The sequence below is a fragment of the Tamandua tetradactyla genome, chromosome 4, assembly GCF_023851605.1.
Source record: "Tamandua tetradactyla isolate mTamTet1 chromosome 4, mTamTet1.pri, whole genome shotgun sequence".
Taxonomy (NCBI): domain Eukaryota; kingdom Metazoa; phylum Chordata; class Mammalia; order Pilosa; family Myrmecophagidae; genus Tamandua; species Tamandua tetradactyla.
The window spans coordinates 56889722-56906397 of record NC_135330.1 but is presented as its reverse complement, the minus strand read 5'-3'; the positions used below and the strand labels follow the sequence as shown (position 1 = coordinate 56906397).

The 16676-nt window shown below is 37.2% G+C and overlaps 1 long non-coding RNA gene across 1 annotated transcript in view; it reads left to right on the top strand.

The window, feature by feature from the left end:
* Nucleotides 1-16676, top strand: part of LOC143678975 (uncharacterized) — a 96794-nt gene that overhangs the window by 35477 nt on the left and 44641 nt on the right. Inside the window, exon 3 of the long non-coding RNA XR_013173509.1 lies at nucleotides 6454-6521. This is a non-coding gene — a long non-coding RNA (uncharacterized LOC143678975). The remainder of the gene's footprint in view (nucleotides 1-6453; nucleotides 6522-16676) is intronic.

Here is a 16676-nt window from a genome sequence, read left to right as displayed (position 1 = left end):
TGACATCTCATTGGTCAAAGCAAGGCATATGACTGAACTCAGACTCGGTGAACAGGGAAATATACTCCACCTTTTGATGGAAAGAGCTGCAGAATCACATTTCACAAAGGCAGGTGCAGGAAGGATAGAGAATTGGGGCCTTTAATGCAGTTAATCTATTACCATGTTAGTCTGTCATTATTACTCTTTTAAACAAATTTTATTGGCTCTTTCTATAAACTTGTTTTATTTAGAATCATTTTGTCAAGATAAAAAAACTCATTGGAATTTGCATAGAGCGCAAGTGTAAGGCAGCTGCTGAACTAGATGCATATTCATATTTTGCATATTCATATCATTTAATCTTTTCAGCACATGGAAATAGCTATCATCTTCTACATTTTACAGATGAGGAAATTGAGGTGCAGATCGATTAAAATAACTGTTTATCAGGCAGCAAATAAGTTGGAAACTCAAGTTTCCTGCTTCCGAGTACACTTCTCCCTCCACTGCTCCCCAGCTGCATCCTCCGCTGTGAGGATCAAACACGACAGTGTCCATGAAAAGATTTGGAAAACTTTTAAGTGAGCTATGAAATTCCTATTTTTGAAATTCCTTAAATTTATATATTTCTCTAAAGATAGCTCATGACGCTTTTAATTTGTAGAAGAATCTCGTTTATCTCCCTCTTATTTCATCCATTTATCTAGTTTAGCGACCATAATTTGCATATGATTGACTGAAAGAGTTTAAATAATCACAGAATTGTTGACATTTATAACTTTTATAGCTCCATTGTGTTAAAATTCATTCAATTTTTTCACAAATTCAAAGAGCAGCTATTTAAAAGGGGATTAGCTATGTCTCAGGCTTCCCCCTGGAGGCTTTGGTTAGGGCTTAGCGATGATGTAATGGAGCTGAGGGCAGACAGCAAGAGAGGGTGGCAATGGAGTCATAGAGGGTGTCAGATACTTTCTTATTTCATGTCATCCTTTTGGCAAACTGTGCTCAACAGGTAAATTATCCCTGCGGGATGCCAAACAATCATTTGCAAAGTGAAACATTTATGCAGATTTTGATTGAAGTCAAAGTGTTTGTTGCTAGATATACTGGAAGCAAGCAGTAGTAGAAGCATCAACAAAATTGTTTGAAACTAAGCTTATTTTATTGTGAATATTCTCAATAATAGTAAAACCACTTTGTGTGTGAAAACTTAATCATACAAACCAATGTCTTGATGCCTTGGAGTGGGTCCATCAATCTAAATATTAAGTTGGCCTCATTGGAAATTGTATTTGTTAGGGTTTTCTAGAGAAACAGAAATTTTATATTTGTAAATATAAAATTTATTAAAGTGTCTCATGTAACCATGGGGATGTAGAGTTCAAAATCTGCAGGGCAGGCTGTGAAGCTGACGACTCTGATGGAGGGTCTAGATGAGCTCCACAGGAGAGGCTCACCAGCTGAAGCAGGAAGAGAGCCTGTCTCTTCTGAATCCTCCTTAAAGGGCTTCCAGTAATTAGATTAAGCATCACTCATTGCAGAAGACACTTCCCTTGGCTGATTACAAATGGAATCAGCTGTGGATGCAGCTGACGTGATCATGATTTAATTATATGAAATGCCCTCATAACAACAGACAGGCCAGCTCCTGCCCAACCAGACAAACAGGTCCCACCACTTGGTTAAATTGACACATGAACCTGACCTTGACAGAAACAGTTGGAGATTGGAAGGGGGCTTGGTTAATTCTGGAAATCCTGCCCCCTGGATCTGTCTGGTGGTCAAATTCTGTGGGTTTGCATTGTGAATCATGAGCACATGATCTGTAACAGCATTATTCTGAATGGGAAAGGGGAATGATTAGATCAATAGTATCCACATCTGACTAACCTTACTAATGATGAGAATTTCCTGAGGAGCTTTCTAAAAAATAAAGATTTCCAGTTTCCAGAACTGGAGATTCTTATTCAATAGATCCTTTTTTATAAAGCTCTGCAGCTGTTTCTGACAGTCTGCTATATTTGGAAACCACTACATAAGAGATTTCTCCAATTCTTCCTCATCTTCATCATCTGGAGTACATATTTGGAATATTGAGACGGTTCCTTACTTGATGTTCATTTCTAAAGCTCATGCAAATTTGCATTTAACCAAATTCAACTCATCTTATTCTACCTCTTCTCAAGGTAGTTTTACAGAAATTCAACAATCTGTAAGCTGGTTGGAAACACCAACTGGAATTACCTGAGGAAACCTCATTTTCCAATTTTTCCTCTTAAGCCAGACTTAAAATTGAAATGTACAGTGTTTAGAGTGGCCATATCAAGGAGCCTTTGATATTTTTAGAGCTGGTTATTCTCAGTGTCAATAGTCCTCAACTATTTTCTCATTGAAGACCTAGAAGTCAGAGGACATACCTAAGCCATGAGCCCTTGTCCAATTGTTCATTCCCAAATTTATCCTACAGTATGAACAGGAATAAGGGAATGCCAAACAAAACACTTGTTCCTGCATATTTTTCTTGCTGCCACATAGAACAGGTTATGCCCATATGTGGGACAAATCTCCAAGGATGTACCTGCTGCAGTTCCATGCATTTTTCTCCTTGATAAGAAAGACTATCAATGCAGGTGACAGAATAATTTATTAGTGCGTACATATATACAGTCCTATATATATGTGTGTATATATATGATTATATGTCTGTCTTGATATATCCACTTGAAAAAAATTAAATAATTATTTGCGAATGATTACTTGCCACATGTATTCTAACCAAAGGAGACACATCTTTATGTTTGGGCGTCATGGTTGAGAGTTGCCAATAGAGAGATTTCAGTACAATTATCATATTGCATCTGTTGAGGATAAAATTGTAGATGACCTCTTTACTTTCAGACTAGTCGCTTTGTGGCTTCTGCTGTACTTTGAGTTGGGACCATGGACAGCTAGGACATTCTTATATTATCCTACTAGACTAAGCAAGGGTTGCAGAAGACTTGTGGTTGTTGAGGAGGTTGGAATATTTAGCACACTATAATTTAAGAATAATAAATTTTTCTAAGTATGCATTTGAAGGATATTGAACTGAATTCAACCAGGATTCCAAATTTAGAGCTTGCTAACCTACTTCAATATCTTAAACAATAAATTAATTGGTTAACCACAAATTGATGGAGAAATGTTTTAGCTTTAACCTACTCAATGTATTCATACTAGAATCAGCCAGGGAATTTTTTCTAAAACCACAGAAATGTTTTCAAGTCAAACCTAAACTGAAATTAAATTTTTTTTGTTTTTTTTATTAATTAAAAAAAATTAACAACAAACAAACAAAATAATAAGATATCATTCCATTCTACATATATAATCAGTAATTCTTAATATCATCACATAGTTGCATATTCATCATTTCTTAGAATATTTGCATCGATTTAGAAAAAGAAATAAAAAGACAACAGAAAAAGAAATAAAACGATAATAGAGAAAAAAAAGTTATACATACATACCCCTTACCCCTCGCTTTCATTTACCACTAGCATTTCAAACTAAATTTATTTTAACATTTATTCCCCCTATTATTTATTTTTATTCCATATGTTCTACTCTTTTGTTGATATGGTAGATAAAAGGAACATCAGACACAAGGTTTTCACATTCACAGACTCACATTGTGAAAGCTATATCATTGTTCAATCATCATCAAGAAACATGGCTACTGGAACACAGCTCTACATTTTCAGTCAGTTCCCTCCAGCCTCTCCACTACATCTTGAACAGCAAGGTGATATCTACTTAATGCGTAAGAATAAGCTCCAGGATAACCTCTCGACTCTGTTTGGAATCTCTCAACCATTGACACTTAGTCTCATTTCATTCTTCCCCCTTTTGGTCTGAAATTAAATCTGATGTATGCTCCTGACATCTACTTTTGTATAAAAATGCTTTATGAGACATTCTACATGCTTAGTATTGATGATAATTTAATATATGATATTGATACAATACCATGATGTCATTCATTTTAACTGTTCTACTGCGTTTCGCTTTATTAGTCTGTTTTTTTGTTTCAAGGCCATTTAAATTATTTTTTCACTTTTCATGATTACAAACTATGTGAAAATAAGCTTCCTTGTACATATCTCGTTGTGTATAGGTATGAATATTTCTTTAAGATAAATATATATACCTAGGCATATTATAGGGAGAGTATATTCTGACTGTGTTTGATATAGCAAAATTGTTTTGCCAACTCTTGTATTAATTGTGTGTGAGATCTCCTGTTGACCTACATACTTAACCTTTGGTATTGCTCAACATTTAAAGTTTGGTAACATGATGGCCTTCAAATTATATCTAATTTCAGTTTGCATTTACCTGGTAACTAGTCTTTTCACTTTTTTTTTTTTTTTTAGCATGGGGAGGCTCTGGGAATTGAACCTGGGTCTCCAGCACAGCAGGTGAGAATTCTGCCACTGAGCCACCAGTTCTTTTCACTTTTATTGGGGATTTTGATTCCTTCTCCATGAAGCCATTTATATTGGGCTGAGTGACTTTTTGTTATTGGCGTATAGGTGTTCTTTATGTATTCTGCATAGTAATCCTTGGTCAACCCATTTCAAATATCTTCTGCTCTTTTAAATATTTTTTTTTGCATGGTTTCTGGTCAAATAGAAGTAGTGGAAGAGAAGTATTCTGAAGTAGCCAGGCCTGGAAACAGCCAGAGGGGTTGGTCTAAATCCAAGTTCCTGAAAGCCCGAGGGTCTACTGCTCAGACCAAATAAGGACTCTTTCAGTCAAGGCCCAGAGGAAAGTCGTGCTGGTTGTAACACCCACCTACTCAAAATAATCTTCTGACTCCTCACTGCCCATGGAACAAACCAAACTGCTCACCTTGGCTCACAAGGTCTGATTTAATCTCCATAAAGCTGGACAGCCCAGGAGTTCTCTGAGAAATCGAGACCTCAACCAAGGGCTGGTGCCCTGAAGGTTCTTGACTCAGTCTGAGGAAAGAATTCAAGGACTAGTCGGTGTGCACAGTCAAATAATTTAATAAGCTGATGTAGGGGAACCGTGGGAATTCTCAGCTGGATGCCAGAGAGTTGTGGGAATTCTTGGAGAAGTCTAGATTCCGACCAGAGGCTGATGCTGTGAAGGTTCTTGACTCAACCACAGGAAACTCTGCCACAGGAAAGAACTCTAGGACTAGTCAGTGTGTACAGCCAAAGAATCCAAAGACTAGCTATATAGCTCAAAACTTTAATGTGCAGCGAAGGCACATGCTTGAAGATGAGCGCAGATATTTTCCAAAGGAAGAGAAGCCTTCTGAGGTAGGGGTTCTTGCATTATGTGGGCTTGGAGGGGCCCTTTCCCCTCTGGCTATGCTAATAAGGGATTGATGAGTTGCACTTCTCATTGGTTATTTTCAGGTGTTGAACTGAGTAAGGGCTAGGTTTGCGGGGCTAGGTGTGTGCATGCCAAAAGGAACTTTGTTATGGGTTTTAGGGTCACTTCCCCCTCTCTCCTCCCCTATCTAACCTCCCTCATCATGACCTCTTCAAGCATATCTGTCTTTCCTGCAAGTAAATTCTCAAAAATTCCTTGGATATGAGACTATTCCCTATTTCAGCATTTTTGTCAAAGTTCAGCTAAAATCCAGCCTCCGTGAACTTCACTGATGGCCCCAAGTAACATAAATGCCTTTGACTTCTCCCATCTCTTTGTTTATCACTTTCTAATGGCACTTACTTCTTTATATTGTATTGTATCTCCTCAAATGGACTGTGAAGTTGTCTAGGCCAAGAATTGTAACCCATTCAGCCTTTGTATCTAGCACAGTGCGTACAGCACTGTCTAGAGATTAGTAGTTCCTAGATAAGAGTTTGCCAAATGAATGAATGAAGTGGTCCTTCATTCTGTGCTTGAATAACTGAATGCAGGTAATTCATTATCTCCTGGAGCTGTGCATTCTAACTGGACAATGGAGAGTTTGGAAATTCTTCCTGAGATCTATCACAGTCTCCCCACAGCTTTCACTGACTTTAGAACCAATTTTGATCTCTGTTAGACTTCATACCTTTCAATGTCTTGAGCTGTCTAAATGTTAAGTATATTTTGTGAAGTTTATAGCTAATTAGGAATTGAACTAAATTTTCATGCACAAAAAGTAATTCTGTATTCTGACTTTAACATTTTTGTTTGAAAAAAAGAATATTTTTCATTGATCTAGACCTTTTATTTATTTGGAAAGTAGTCTTTTTAGTGGAACTAAACAGAACTGAATTTCAGTTTTTGGTTTCATATCTTAATAACAGCAAATTCATTTCAGTGGATGCTTTAATTCATTGATGAATTCATTGATTCAAAATCATAATGATTTTGGCTTTGTCTTCTATGTCAAAATCTTTACCTATCTTACCCTGTTCAATTATTATTATAACCAGTGTAGATATTGTCAATCTTTTCTTATAGGCGAAGTCCTTTAGACCCAGAGAGGTTAAATGATTTGGTCAAGATCACACAGCCCATAAATGGAAGAGGTAAGTTTTAAACCTAGTTCTGGTTTGATTCACTGTCCAAGGTATTAATTGTCATGCAGTATACTTTTTGTCTTTAGGCATTATCTTATAGTTGCTGTTTATTCCTATATTTCCTTCTATTTTGATGGAATTAGTTCAAGCTGATTACTTTTATGCTTTAGTAACACCTTACTGTATTAATTTTTTTCACTACATTTCCACTTCAGATAGCAAGAGCCATGAGTTTATAATTAAGAGAAAACTGGGGAATGGATCAGCCTACTCCTTCCTTACTTCTCAGCGGGTTGCTGCTAGTTTGGGAGCTTCAGGATCATAAGTCCTAGCACAGCTTTTTGCTCTGAGTGCTGTCTTAGGCTGCTTTTCAAAACTAAAGTCAAACAGATGCAGCAAAAGAACCAACTAGTCAACAAAAACTACAAAACCTGTTTTACTATCTCCTCTTCAGTCCCTTACTGGATTGTTTTAAAACATATTCCTGAGGAGATGAATTTGATTCTTTATTTTGCAGGGTTTCTTTAGCCTTCTATTACTTTAACTGCAGGCTTACATTTTCTGAAGTATGTCTGCAGTGAAGCCAGGCAAAGCACATTAACAGACCTAGCATGCCACGGCTAAGTAATCCCGTAAAAGTATTCTTGTTGTGCAGTGCATGCATTCATAGGACCATTTTAGTTATTGCTGTAATTAGTTCTGATTCAAGTATTCCGCAGAGAATGAGGTTTCTAGATTGAAAGTGGTCAGAGGCAGGTTGGCAGTGGAGATGTAGGATGCAGATGGCAGACAGAGCCTGAAGGAGAGATGAGAGATGTTTCTATATGCCTCAATTTGTGGCATTTCTGATTTTTATATGGATATTAAACTTGTTCAAGCTGAAGTGCCATTTGCTCTAAGAGAGAATAATGTACACTTATCCCTTTGCATTCTAAAAAATAGGCTAAAACTGGAAGTTGTGGTCTATGGAACCACATATAGTGGTATCTACTTTACGGAGTGATTTACTGTAGGGTTTACAAATAGTAGAGAGTAAGCATTTTTGACCTGTATAATCCTAGGTAATGTTATTTTGACCCTTAGCTGATGACACGAGAGTACAGACTTAGATCTGAAAAGGGGCAAGAGCTCATGTAGTCTTTCTTAAATTATGGGTATGACATTTTTTATTGACAAGTCAGCAAAATCTTTACTATGGGGCGGGAATTATACTAGGTACGAGAAATGAAAAGATAGATAATATGCAGTCCCCCACCCCCTTCCCTCAAGGAATCCACATTGCACTAGTAGAGACAGAAATTAAAATAGTTTTTATAATTTTTTAGAGCAGTTTCAGGTTTACATAAAAGTTGTGCAGAAAGCACAGGGAATCCCCATATTCCACTTCTGGCACCCCTGCAAACAGTTTCTCCTATTATTAACATCTTACATTAGTGTGGTACATTTGTTACAATTGATGGACCAATATTGATACATTATTAACTAAGTGCATAAGTTTACATTGGGGTTCACTGTTGTTGTACAGATCTGTGGGTTTTGACAAATGCATAATGTCATGTGTCCACCATTACAGTATCAGCCAGAATGGCTTTACTGCCCTACAAATGCTCTGGGCTCCAACTACTCATCCCTTCCCCTCTCCTCCTGAACCCATGGCCACCACTGATCTTCTTATGCTCTCTATATTTTTGACTTTAATATTGTACAGTTGGACTCATTCAGTATCGTGCTGGTTTGAAATTGTTACATACCCCAGAAAAACCATATTTTCATTTCTAATCCAACTTGGGATCTTTTTGATTAAGTTATTTCCATGGAGCTGTGACCCACCTAATTGTGGATGGGACATTTTGATTAGGGGTTTCAATGGAAATGGGTCTCCACCCATTCAAGGTGGGTCATTTACTAGAGTCCTTTATGAGGGAACCATTTTGGAGAAAGCTTCAGAGCTGACACAGAAACATTTGGGGATGCAGAAAGAAAATGCCCCTAGGGAAGCTGTTTAAAATCAGAAGCCAAAGAACCAGATGCCAGCCACGTGGCTTCTCAGCTGATGCAGGTATTCTGGACCTATGGACCTTTCTTGGACATTTTTATGGACTTAGAACTATAACTTGTAGCTTAATAAATTCCGTTTTTAAAAGCTGTTACCTTTCTGGTATATTACATTCAGGCAGTGTTTAGCAAATGAAAAAAGTATGCAGCCTTTTTACTTTTTTCACTTGCATTACGCATTTAAGGTCTTTTTGTGGTGTGATAGCTCATTTCTTTTCATTGTTGAAAATCTTCCATTCTATGGGTGTTACCTGTTTACCTTTAGAAGACATCTTGGTTGCTTCCATTTTTGGCAATTATGAATAAAGCTGTCAAAATTGTCCATGTGCAAGTTTTTGTGTGGATATAAGCTTTTGACTCATTTGGGTAAATACTTAGGAACATGATTGATGGGTTTCATGATGGGCCAGTTTGAAAGGATTATGTAACCCAGAAAAGCCATGTTTTAATACTGATCCATCTTTTGGAGGCAGCCATTTCTTTTAATCCCTATTCAGCACTGTAGGTTGGAAATTTGATTAGATTATCTCCACTGAGATGGGATGCACCCAATTGTGGGTATTAACCTTTGATTAGAAGGAGATGTGACTCTACTTATTCCAGGTGGGCCTTGATTAGTTTACTGGAATCCTTTAAAAGTGGAAATATTTTGGAGCCCATGATGCCAGGAGATAGAGAAGAAAAAGCCTCTGGGGGAGCTTCATGAAATAAGAAGCCTGGAGAGAAAGCTAGAAGATGTAATCATGTTCACCATGTGCCTTTCCAGCTGAGAAAGAAACCCTGAATGTCATCAGTCTTCTTGAACTAAGATATCTTTCCCTGGATGCCTTAGATTGGACATTTCTATAGACTTGCTTTAATTTGGACATTTTCACGGTTTTAAAGCTATAAACTTGCAACTTAATAATTCTCCTTTTTAAAAGCCCTTCTGTTTCTGGTATGTTGCATTCTGGCAGCTAGCAAACTAGAACACATGATAAGACTATGTTTAACTGTAAGAAACCATCATCTAAAGTGTCTGTACCATTTTGCACTCCCACCAGCAATGAATGAAAGTTCCTGTAGCTCTAAATAATTTTTCAAAACAGTATAAGTAACATTATACTGAGAATTTAGAAGGGTGAACATGCTGTTTTGGGGAGGGTTCTAGAAGGTCAGGAGTGATGGTGGGGAGGAAATGTCTCTAGAACTGATATTTGAAGGATGTCAGGAAATCTAGACCAAGGAGGTGCCTGGTGCAGATGGTGTTCTAGGCAGAGGGACTCTCATGGCATCAAAGAGCATATCACATTTAAGGAGCAATGACGTTCCATAAGGCTAGAGCTTGTGAGGGAGCAACAGGAGTGGAGGCTGGAAAAGGTAGGAAGAAACTAGACTATGAAAGGACATGACACTAAATTAGGGAGTTTGGGTTTCATCATATATGCAGTGGGGAATTAGGATTTTAAAAAGAAGAGCATCATTCAGATTTGTCGCTTTTTGGTAAATTTAGAAGGGTGGATGTTTAATTGCAAATAGCACTGGGGAGACTTATCTAGAGAGGCATAAGTTAAGGCAGTGGGAATAGAGAGAAGGGTACTGATGTGAGGGATAGTAAGGAAGAGAAATATAGTATTCAGAGGGGAGTAAAAAACTTAAGAATGCCAGGTTTATGATATGGGAAACTGAAAGGACAGTGATATCAATAGTTGAAAAAAAATTCTGGCTTTTGGGGAAGTTTATATTTGAACATATAGAGGTTATTTTTTATATTTATTTTTAATTTTAGGCCATATTCTGGTGGGAATACCCTCTTAACAATTGGAAATATATTTCTGGAGCTAAAATGAGAAAGCCATGCTAGATATAAGGATTTAGATGCTTTAGATATATGTAGGCACATAAAAAAGCAGTTGGAACATTGGGAATAAATGCCACCCACCAACAGTTTATAGAACAAGGAGAAAGGAGAGGGCTCTTCTGGATCTGACCATGTGGCAAACTAGAAAACTTGACAACTTGCCCACTACAAACCCAGAAAAATGTTAGTCACAGTCCACAAATCTTACTGGAGCAGAGTTGTGCTAAGAAAGTAAAGGGCATTTCCAGGGAGCAGAAACAAAGAGAGAGTGGAAAATCATAATGGTAAATGAGTGAGCTGGGATGGCGCCTGCCTGGTGGGGTGAAGCGGAGGTTTTTTAGTTCTTAATAATCTAGAAAATTGAGTTGTTAAGCACAAATGGGGTCAAGGGATGAAGTCTTTGGTCCCATTTGCAGAAGAACATTAAAATTCAAGCCCAGTTGGAACCCTCAAAGGGCTATGAACTTCAATTGGTGGATTTCCATAAATGCTACTGGCACAGAAAAAGAACAAACAAGCTGTCTTTCATTTTGGAAAAAAGTCTCCCACGGAAATTTTTAAATTTAAAATATGTATCAATAGGGCCTGGGATTCAAATATGCTTGTCATATTTATTGAGGTATAGTTCACACATGGTAAGTTTCAGGTTTCTAGAGTGAACAATATGATAAGTTTTGACAAATGTGTGTAGTATAATCATCACAATAATCAGGTTATAGAACATTTACATCCCCAGAAGGCAGAAGCAACCCAGGTATCCATCAGTAGATGAATGGATAAACAAAATGTGGTATATCTATACAATGAAACATTATTCAGCTGTAAAAAGAAGTGAAGTGCTGTACATACTACAACATTGATGAACCCTGAAGACTTATGCTTTTCACCCTCAAAATTTCCCTTACAGCCCTTTTATTCTAGTTTGTTAGCTGCTGGGATGCAATATACCAGAAATGGAATGGCTTTTAACAAGGGGAATTTAATAAGTTGCTGGTTTACAGTTCTAAGGCTGAGAAAATGTCCCAATTAAAACAAGTCTATAGAAATGTCCAATCAAAGAATTCCAGGGAAAGATACCTTGGTTCAAGAAGGCTGATGAAGTTCAGGGTTTCTCTCTCAAGTGAGAAGGCAAATGGTGAACACAGTCAGGGCTTCTCTCTCAACTGGAAGGGCACATGGCGAATATGGTGACATCTGCTAGCTTTCTCTCTTGGATTCCGGTTTCATGAAGCTCCCCGGGAGGTGTTTTCCTTCTTCATCTCCAAAGGTCACTGGCTGGTGGACTCTGCTTCATGGTGCTGCAGCATTCTCTGCTCTGTCTGAATCTCTCTTTCCAAAATGTTTCCTCTTTTATAGGACTTCAGAAACTAATCAAGACCCACTCAAATGGGTGGAGACATGTCATCCCTTAATCCAGTTTAACAACCACTCTTGACTAAATCACATCAACCAGGGAGATGATCTCATTACAGTTTCAAATATACAGTATTGAATAGGGATTATTCTACCTTTATGAAATGGGATTTATATTAAAACATGACTTTTCTTAGGGGGCATACTTCCTTTCAAACCAGCACATTCCACCCTCTGGCCCCTAAAAAATACATGTTTTTCCCATATACAAAATACATTAATTTCATAACAATATTAGAAAACCTTAAACTTTTCAGTAGCAATACAGATGAAGTACAAAATTAGAGACAGTATAAAATCTCATCAAGTCAGTTACAGGCATGGTCTGTCCTAATGTACTAACATTATCGTATTATAGTTAGGTAGTATTATGCTATCCGTTTCTGAACTTTTACACAATCCTTATCCCTTCAGCTCTAATTACCCAATATTTACTCTATTTCTATCTCCTGATGGTCTCTGTTCTTATCTGAAATTCTTCAAGTTCATTCACTAGTGTTAGTTCATATCAGTCAGACCCTACAGTATTTGTCCTTTTATTTCTGGCTAATCTGTAGTATATATATATGATGGGATATTATTTTTCTATTTATTTTTTCAAATTCTGCCTTATGCTCTTCTAGTATCTTCTTGATGTCCTTTATGTCATTAGTCAACCCATTGAATTTACTTAGGAGATTTATATCAATGTCTTTGATTAGTTCTTCCAAATTCTGTGCCTCATCTGGTATTTTAATTTGGTCATTTGACTGGTCCATATCTGCCTGCATTCTCATGTGCTTTGCAGTTTTCAGTTGGCTTTGAGGCATTTGATTATTTTTTTTAACTTTTTTATTGTATAGATTAACCTATATACAAAGCAAAGAAATAATAAAGCAATAGTTTTCATAGCACTCTTCAACAAGTAGTTATGGGACAGATCCCAGAGTTTGCCATAGGCTACCATACAATCCTCTTAGATATTTTTCCTTTCAGCTGCTCCAGAATATAGGAGGCTAGAAGGCTTAAATATTTTTTTCTCATCACAATTGACTTTTTTTTTTTTTTTTTTTTTTTATTAACGGAAAGAAAAAAAAGAAATTAACACAACATTTAGAAATCATACCATTCTACATATGCACTCAGTAATTCTTAACATCATCACATAGATGCATGATCATTGTTTCTTAGTACATTTGCATCAGTTTAGAGGAACTAGCAACACAACAGAAAAAGATATAAAATGTCAATATAAAGAAAAGAAATAAAAGTAGTAGTAATAGTAAAAAACAACAACAACAAACAAACCAACAAGCAAACAAAAACAAAAAAAAAACCCTATAGCTCAGATGCAGCTTCATTCAGTATTTTAACATGATTACTTTACAATTAGGTATTATTGTGCTGTCCATTTTTGAGTTTTTGTATCTAGTCCTGTTGCACAATCTGTATCCCTTCAGCTTCAATTACCCATTGTCTTACCCTGTTTCTAACTCCTGCTGAACTCTGTTACCAATGACATATTTCAAGTTTATTCTCGAATGTCCGTTCACAACAGTGGGACCATACAGTATTTGTCCTTTAGTTTTTGGCTGGATTCACTCAGCATAATATTCTCTAGGTCCATCCATGTTATTACATGGTTCACAAGTTTATCTTATCTTAAAGCTGCATAATATTCCATCGTATGTATATACCACAGTTTGTTTAGCCACTCTTCTGTTGATGGAGGTTTTGGCTGTTTCCATCTCTTTGCAATTGTAAATAACGCTGCTATAAACATTGGTGTGCAAATGTCCGTTTGTGTCTTTGCCCTTAAGTCCTTTGAGTAGATACCTAGCAATGGTATTGCTGGGTCGTATGGCAATTCTATATTCAGCTTTTTGAGGAACCGCCAAACTGCCTTCCACAGTGGTTGCACCCTTTGACATTCCCACCAACAGTGAATAAGTGTGCCTCTTTCTCCGCATCCTCTCCAGCACTTGTCATTTTCTGTTTTGTTGATAATGGCCATTCTGGTGGGTGTGAGATGATATCTCATTGTGGTTTTGATTTGCATTTCTCTAATGGCCAGGGACATTGAGCATCTCTTCATGTGCCTCTTGGCCATCCGTATTTCTTCTTCTGGTAGGTGTCTGTTTAAGTCTTTTTCCCATTTTGTAATTGGGTTGGCTGTCTTTTTGTTGTTGAGTTGAATAATCTCTTTATAAATTCTGGATACTAGACCCTTATCTGATATGTCATTTCCAAATATTGTCTCCCATTGTGTAGGCTGTCTTTCTACTTTCTTGATGAAGTTCTCTGATGCACAAAAGTGTTTAATTTTGAGAAGCTCCCATTTATTTATTTCCTTCTTCAGTGTTCTTGCTTTAGGTTTAAGGTCCATAAAACCACCTCCAGTTGTAAGATCCATAAGATATCTCCCAACATTTTCCTCTAACTGTTTTATGGTCTTAGACCTAATGTTTAGATCTTTGATCCATTTTGAGTTAACTTTTGTATAGGGTGTGAGAGATGGGTCTTCTTTCATTCTTTTGCATATGGATATCCAGTTCTCTAGGCACCATTTATTGAAGAGACTGTTCTGTCCCAGGTGAGTTGGCTTGACTGCCTTATCAAAGATCAAATGTCCATAGATGAGAGGGTCTATATCTGAGCACTCTATTCGATTCCATTGGTCGATATATCTATCTTTATGCCAATACCATGCTGTTTTGACCACTGTGGCTTCATAATATGCCTTAAAGTCAGGCAGCGCGAGACCTCCAGCTTCGTTTTTTTTCCTCAAGATGTTTTTAGCAATTCGGGGTACCCTGCCCTTCCAGATAAATTTGCTTATTGGTTTTTCTATTTCTGACAATTGACTTTTTTTCCTTTTCTCTGGTGAAAATAACATATATACAAAAAAAGCAATGAATTTCAAAGCACTGCACCACAATTAATTGTAGAACATATTTCAGAATTTGACATGGGTTGCAATTCTACAATTTAAAATTTTTGTTTCTAGCTACTCTAAGATACTGGAGACTAAAAGAGATATCAATTTAATGATTCACCATTCATATTCATTTGTTAAATCCTATCTTCACTGTATAGTGAACCTTTGATCTTTCCATTCCTCCCTTTAGGGAGTTTGGGCTATGGCCATTCTAAATTTTTAATATTGTTAAATTTCAATAATTTGATGTAAAATTTTAATAAATTAATAAGTGTCTGTCACTAATATGGGGTAAGGAGATGGAACTATCTGATGTTCTGGAAAGGCTTAGCTGGGTTTCAGGACTTAACTGGACCAGGGACCCATCTGGAGGTTGTAGGTTTCTGGAAAGTTACCTTATTGCATGGAACCCTTGTAGGATCTTATATATTGCCCTGGGTGTTCTTTAGGATTGGCTGGAATGGTCCTGGTTGGGGGTTGGCAGGTTATGATAGGTAGCAAGGTCTAACTGAAGCTTGCATAAGAGCAACCTCCAGAGTAGCCTCTTGACTCTATTTGAACTCCCTCTGCCACTGAATCTTTATTAATTACACTTCCTTTCCTCCTTTTGGTCAGGATGGACTTGTTGATCCCATGGTGTTAGGTCTGGATTCATCCCTGGGAGTCATCTCCCATGTCACCAGGGAGACTTTCACCCCTGGATGTCATGTCCCGTGTAGGGGGGAGGGCAGTGATTTCACATGCAGAGTTGGGCTTAGAGAGACTGAAGCTACATCTGAGCAACAAAAGAGGCCCTTCAGAAGTAACTCTTAGGCACACCTATAGGTAGTCTAAGTTTCTCCACTACCTACATAAGCTTCACAAGAGTAAGCCTCATGATCAAGGGCATGGCCTATTGATTTGAGTGTCCCTAAAGTTTAACACAGTATCAGGGGATTCCATGATGGTAAGGTTTAATAGTTCCATATTCTTTCTCCTATCCCTCAATACTTTGTAATTATCTGCTTAATATACTCTAGGATGTATCCAGGCATTACAATAATCTATACAGGATTAAAGGACCTCTTTTTTATTCTGGGCTTCCTGTGTTTCAGGTGTTCAATGAGCTATACAGATAGGTTCGGTTAGATTATGCGCTACAGAATATTTCAGTTCCAGATCAAATAAACCTTTCTTCCTTTGGTCTCAAAGAGTATGTGTGGTTCTAAAATATAGGCACTGTCTTCCTTACCCCTTTGTTCTGAATTACTTTAACCCCAACCTTACCAGCTTCATTCTTAACTCTAAATATCTAAATATAAATATATAACTCTAAATATATATAACCAGCCTCTTGAAATCCATAAATAATCACCACTCTGGACTTAATGTGTCTGCTCTAAAAGCTTATAATCTAGGTCCCTTTTTTCTTATAAGCATTTTCTAAAAGTGACCATACCACTGTTATTTTTTGTTCCTAGCTTATTTTGTGTTAGCAAATGTCCCACATGTTCTTTCACATCACTGCATGCCTCACAAATTCGTTCCTTTTTGTAGCAGCACAACTTTCGTTCCTTAATATACACCATTGTTTCCCAATCTACTTCTCAGTCAGTGCATCTTTTAGCCACCTGCTTTCATCAGGACTCATGTATAGTGCTCAAAGTCCACAATTCATCAACGTTCTCCATTTTAGATCATTTCATTTTTCCCAAGAGAAAGAAAACCAATATACACACTCTCTCCAAATAGGAAATCTAAACTTCTTAACTCTTGTCCCTGCCCCCATAATTTAACTCTGCTGTTGCTGGGATAGTGCAGATGTTTTCCTTTTGAACATATCCCATAGCATGCAATAGCACTTTCTCTCCTGTACACTGGTCTTAAACAGTCTTTATACCCGAATGATACCTTGGAGGTAATTCTTGCAAGAAACAAATTCATATTTCTAGTGTTAATC